This window comes from Microtus oregoni, unplaced genomic scaffold (genome assembly GCF_018167655.1).
Source record: "Microtus oregoni isolate MIOR12 unplaced genomic scaffold, Mior012 000002F_ref0000024, whole genome shotgun sequence".
NCBI classification, from domain to species: Eukaryota; Metazoa; Chordata; class Mammalia; order Rodentia; family Cricetidae; genus Microtus; species Microtus oregoni.
Genome location: NW_024543061.1, coordinates 90,359,439 through 90,365,726, shown reverse-complemented (window position 1 = coordinate 90,365,726; position 6,288 = coordinate 90,359,439).

The following is a 6,288-nucleotide window of genomic DNA, read 5'->3' as shown; positions in this document are numbered from 1 at the left end:
TTCCAGCTGTCATGGGGGCAACATTTTTTCTGGGGGATCCTGTGAAAGTAAAATGATGGTTAAATTTCAAGATCAATGTCTTTTAAAATTGCAAATAGTCTCTGAGTATTTTGTGGAGTTCTGGCCAGAATGTTGTACAAGATGTGCACCATTTCAGCTAACCAAGTAGGGATCGTCTTGTGCAGCTGGTATCCAAAATAGGTCTTGTAGTAGTGCTATCAGTATCATGACGTCATATCAACCAGGTAGAGTTGTTGTTGTGGGGCCCCATCTTCTTCTTGGAAACTTCAAATGTGACGTCAGGAAAAACTCATTGTTCATCGTGAAAAACTTAAACATTAATAATATAGACATATATATATATATATATATATATATATATATATTCTATGAAAGGCATGATAGATATTTTCAATGAAAAGTATGATAGATATGAAAAAAAGCAAAGATGTTTTCTAAACTCATATTTCTTTCTGTCCCATATCATGGCTCTTGACATGAGACAGAAACTCCAGAAACTCTGGGTTTTTCTCTGACTAACAGGCTTGGAATTGGAGAGGGACTGAGCTAGAGCCCAACTTCAAAACCAGCTCTATATATTTATAAAGAAATGTTTAATAAGACATATATATAAAAATTAATACTTACAAAATGTGTGCATCCATCAGTAATTAAATATTCAGGGTCCCTCAATTTCTTTGAAGATGAGTATTTTCCTTTGGATATAAGAAAAGAACCCTGCCTCCAACCTATCTGTATTTCTTACCATGCTTATGCAAGAATTGTTATTTATCTTTTCAAAGTGGCTTCTCTTCTTCAAACCAAACCTTTATTAATTTTGATGGTATCCACAATTTTTCCTCACCTGTGGAGATAAGAGCAAAACCCCTTCCCCAATGTAACACATCTCCTAGCTTCCATTGTGAGGTCAGCACATCCTTGAAATAAACTGGTTGATTTAGTTCAGTAGATTTTCCATTATCCAATGTCTTTCTGCAGCTGTTGTTCCCTTCTCATTAGTGTTGAGAAAATTCAAGGTTAACAAAGCATTATGTAACCTATTTCTTGGGGTGTTTTCCACCCCTTTCTGTTTGTTCAACATATCCTTTATAGTTTGATTTGATCTTTCTGACTGCTTGACCTGTAGGATTGTATGGTATACCTGTAACATGCTTGATATTGTAATAATCAAAAACCCGTTTCATTTTCCTAGAGACATAAGCAGGACCATTATCTGTCTTTATTTGTGTAGGTATACCCATGATAGCCATGACTTCTAATAAATGAGTGATTACTAAATCAGCTTTTTCTGAACTTAAAGCAGTGGCCCACTGAAAGCCTGAATAAGTGTCAATGGTGTGATGAACAGATTTTAATTTGCCAAATTCTGCAAAGTGGAACACATCCATCTGCCAGATTTCATCCCTTTGGGTGCCCTTTGGATTAGCCCCTGCAGGCAGTGGCATTTGGTTATAGAAAGAGCAAGTAGGGCATTTCTTTACAATCTCCTTAGCTTGTTGCCATGTAATTGAAAATTCTTTCTTCAAACCTTTGCTATTAACATGATGTTTTTTTTATGAAATTCAGAGGCTTGTAGCACACTGCCAATCAATAATTGATCAATTTGTGCATTACCTTGTGCTAGAGGACCTGGCAGACCCTTATGGGTCTGTGTTATGTACATAGATCTGTGTTATGTACATAGGGCAAAGCCTGTTCCTGATCAAATCTTGAACCTGGAGAAACAATGAGGTTAGTTCTGTATCATCAGGTATAAATTCAGCAGTTTCAATGTGTAAAATAACTCTTTCTGCGTATTGTGAATCAGTGACTATATTAATAGGTTCTTTAAAATCCCTTAGCACCATAAGAATGGCATATAATTCTGCCTTCTGGACAGAATTATACGGACTTTGTTCCACCTTACCCAAGTCTTCTGATTTGTAACCTGCCTTCCCTGATTTATTGGCATCAGTATAGAATGTACGGGCTCCAGTTATTGGAGCATCACGGACGATTCGAGGAAGAATCCAAGAAGTTCTCTTTATGAAGTTAAGCCTCTTGCTTTTAGGATAGTTGTTATTAATGTCTCCACAAAAAAATAGCACAAGCTCTTTGCCATGGTTCATTATCTTCCCATAATTTCTTTAGTTCATCAGCAGTGAAAGGCACTATAATTTCTGCTGGGTCTATGCCTGCTAGTTGACAAAGTCTCAGCTTGCCTTTTATAATTAACTCAGAGACTTTCTCCACAAAAGTTTTCAGTTTCTTACTTGGTTTATGTGGTAAAAAGATCCATTCCAGAATAATATCATATCTCTGCATTAAAATTCCTGTAGGAGAAATTTTTGATGGTAGTGTGATGAGAATACAATCGAGCTCTGGATTCACCCTGTCCACATGTGCCTGTTGTAATTTTTCTTCAATCATTGTCAGTACATTTTCTGCTTCAGCTGTTAATTCTCTGGGACTTTTTAAATCTTTATCACCATCCAAGGTTTTGATCAAATGAATTATTAGATCAGGTGTTATTTCAATAGCTGGTCGTAGACTGGAAATATCTCCTAACAGTCTTTGGAAGTCATTAAGAGTCCGTAGGCGATCTCTCCTAATTTGTGCTTTTTGTTTCTTAATTTTTTGCAAACCTATTTTATAACCTAAATAATTAACAGAATCTCCCTTCTGAATCTTTTCAGGAGCGATTTGCAATCCCCATTTAGGTAAAAGTATCTTTATTTCTTCAAACAGTCTGTTCAAGGTATCCATGTTTGAATCAGATAACAAAATGTCGTCCATGTAATGGTATACTATAGATTTGGGAAATTTCTTGCGTATTATTTGCAATGGTTGGTTCACAAAATATTGGCACAGGGAGGGGCTATTTAACATACCCTGGGGGAGGACGGTCCAGTGGTACCTCCTCGAAGGTTGAGAATTGTTATAAGTAGGCACTGTGAAGGCAAATTTTTCTCTATCTTCTTTTTGCAAAGGTATAGTGAAAAAACAATCCTTTAAATCAATAACTATGAGAGGTCATCCTTTTGGTAATAAAGAGGGCAAAGGAATTCCAGATTGCAGAGGGCCCATAGGTTGAATAACCTTGTTGATGGCCCTGAGATCTGTCACCATTCTCCATTTACCTGATTTTTTCTTAACCACAAATACAGGAGAATTCCAAGGGTTGGTAGATTTTTCTATATGTCCAGCATCTAATTGTTCTTGTACCAGCTGTTCTAAAGCCTGTAACTTTTCCTCAGCTAAAGGCCATTGTTTTGTCCATATTGGTTTCTCAGTCAACCATTTTGGAGGCAAGGCTGTTGGTATCTCTGAAGGGACATCAATTGTTTGTTCTTGCACAGCCCTAATGGCTGGTTTTCTCTGTTTGTAATATCTTTTAATATTATTTTCAGAAATATTGGCTCTAGAAGTCGCAGGAATGTTAATTCCGGTATTCCATTGTTGTAATAGGTCACGACCCCATAAATTCATTGCAATATTGGCTACATATGGCTTTAATTTTCCTATTTGTCCCTCTGGCCCTATACATTCAACCCATCTCGTACTCTGCCTTACTCGAGATAGGGTTCCAATTCCCAGGAGCTGAACATTTACATTCTGAAGAGGCCAATACGGATGCCAAGATTGTGGGGTAATGATACTTACATCAGCACCTGTGTCCAGCAGGCCAGTAATAAAAATGCCATTTACACACACTCTCAGTTTAGGTCTTTGATCATTTATAGAAGTTTGCCAAAACACACGTAACTTATCTTTCTGATCATTATTGCTTGTAACAGTAGGCATGGGCCTTCCTAATTGTCCTGATGAGGCACGTTCTCTGCAGAAACTGGAAATGACTGAACCATGTTTGCCATGGGGGCCTGTGAGGTTCCCCCTCTCACGTTTCCCGACTGTATCAGGTTACCTTGTCTATCTCTTGTAGACCTGCATTCATTCGTCCAATGTCTGCCTTTTCCAATCTTCGACATAAACCTGAAGGCTGAGTCCTCCTATTTCTGTTATTTCTAGAAGATGCATTATAATTATTATTTCTGAAAGATGCATTATTATTATTATTATTTTTATTATTATTATTATTATTTCTGAAAATCCGTTGTCTACAATTCCTTTTCATATGACCCATTTTGCCACAAATAAAACATTTGGTATTCTGGTGTCTCCTTTTACCATTGGAAATTGCTTCTTCTACCCATGCTTCAGTGCCATAATCGAATGTATCAACATTGAGTGTATGCAAGACCCATTCTTCCAAAGGCGCTAATCTGAGCTTTAAAGGGCCCAAAATCCTTTTGCATTCCACATTTGCATTTTCATGAGCCAAAAACTCAATCATTATACGTCTTGCTTCTGGGTCAGATATCCCTATTTGTACAGCCTTAGTTAATCTTTGTAAAAAGTCACTAAAGGTTTCTCTCTGACCCTATTTAACTCTGACAAATGATTCCATTCTCTGTCCTGGGTCTTGTACCCTGTCCCAAGCCCTTAAGGCTGCTGTAGTACACATGGAGAGTGTGTTTTCATCCAAATTAGCTTGTTCCTGAGGGTCGGAAAAGAACCCTTCACCTAGAATTTGATCTAGGGAAATGTCAATTCCCTTCGCTTTTTCCTGCTGTTCTAAAAGTCTAGCCTCTTGCCTGAATAAGCATTGCCATTTCAATTGCGGTCCACTCTCGAGTACCGCAGAGCTCAGCTGGAGCCAGTCTGAGGGGGTTGCTATGCTTGTTGTGGCCCAAGACCTTAGCATCTCTTTAACAAAAGAGGCTTGCATCCCAAAAGTCATGACAGCCTGTTTTATTTCCTTGAGATCATTCATACGGACAGGCTCCCATGTATCCTCCTTGATGACCCTAGGGTTTTTGGAACCAATCACCTTCTCTGTTGTTATTACTGGAAAGACAGGTAGATCTGTAGGAAGAGCTTTGTGGAAATTGTCCCAGAGAGATTTACCCATAGATGTAGTTAAAATTTGCCTTTCTATACTTTGCTCTTCTTCATCAGAATTTAGAAATTCCTCAATCTTTTCAATTCTATTCACCATTGCTTTCTCCAATGTCTGAATCTCCTCTCCAGAATTATGTTCCAAAGCCTTCATTGAGGATTCTAAAGTATGAAGTTTGTCCGTTAGAGATAACATCTCATCTTTGGACATAATTTTTATGGCATAAACCGTGCCTTCTTGTATTGACAATCTTTCCGCCAATCTGTCATAAGCTTTAGACAAAATCCTATTGTCACATTCAGCAGTTTTGATTCTCTCAGTTAATGTTTCATTTCCTAGAGAAAGGGACTGAATCTTATGGTCCAAATCAGCTGTTCCCTTTTCCATAGTAATAGATTTCTCCTTAATATCAGCCACTAATGTTTCAGTTCCTACAGAAAAGGACTGAAGCTTACAATTCAGATCAGCTGTTCCCTCTTCCATAGTAATTAATTTCTCCTTAACATCAGCCTGGAGAACTTCAAACTGATTATTGAGAAGATTGTTGTCATTCTCAATCGTTTTTAAGCTTTCAATCTCTGCCTTAAGAATCCTGGATTTGTCTCATAAAGACTTTATCATATTTCTATTATCAAACCATTTAGTGGCAATGAAAACTATGAATCCTAGAAGGATCCATAGATGTGGGGTGTTAGACACCTCTTGTAAAATCTCCCACATGGTACAATTAAAAAAACTGTTAAATTCTTGAATACTAATGTGTTCAGACATTTTATTTATAGAAAAAAATTTCTTATCTGCAATGATTGGTTCCTGTCAGTGATGTTCTCTGTGTTTTTTTGGAGCCTGTCCTAGAACTAGCTCTTGTAGACCAGGCTGGCCTTGAACTCACAGAGATCCGCCTGTCTCTGCCTCCCAAGTGCTGGGATTAAAGGCGTGCACTACCACTGCCTGGCCAGCCTCAAACTCACAGAGATCCGCCTGCCCTTGCCTCTCAAGTGCTGGTATCAAAAGCGTGCACCACCACTGCCTGGCCAAGTCACTTTGTATCAGACCAAATCTGATGCTGTGGCAGCTTTTGTTGCAAATCTGCAGGTACTTGAGCTTCTGCTAATTCAGGCAGTGGGGTTCTGCTGCAAAACTTAGCCAAGGCAGGCAGAATGGGCCTTTGTGGCCAAGTATGTCTCGGAATCGGCACTGGGGCCGGAGTCAGGAACTGAAAAACAGCTCCCAGGAGGGTGCTGTGTTAGGTAGCGGGCTACCTGATTGAGTCGGGGGCAAAATGGCCCACGTTGGACACCAAAATGTAACGGCGCAAACGAATGCAG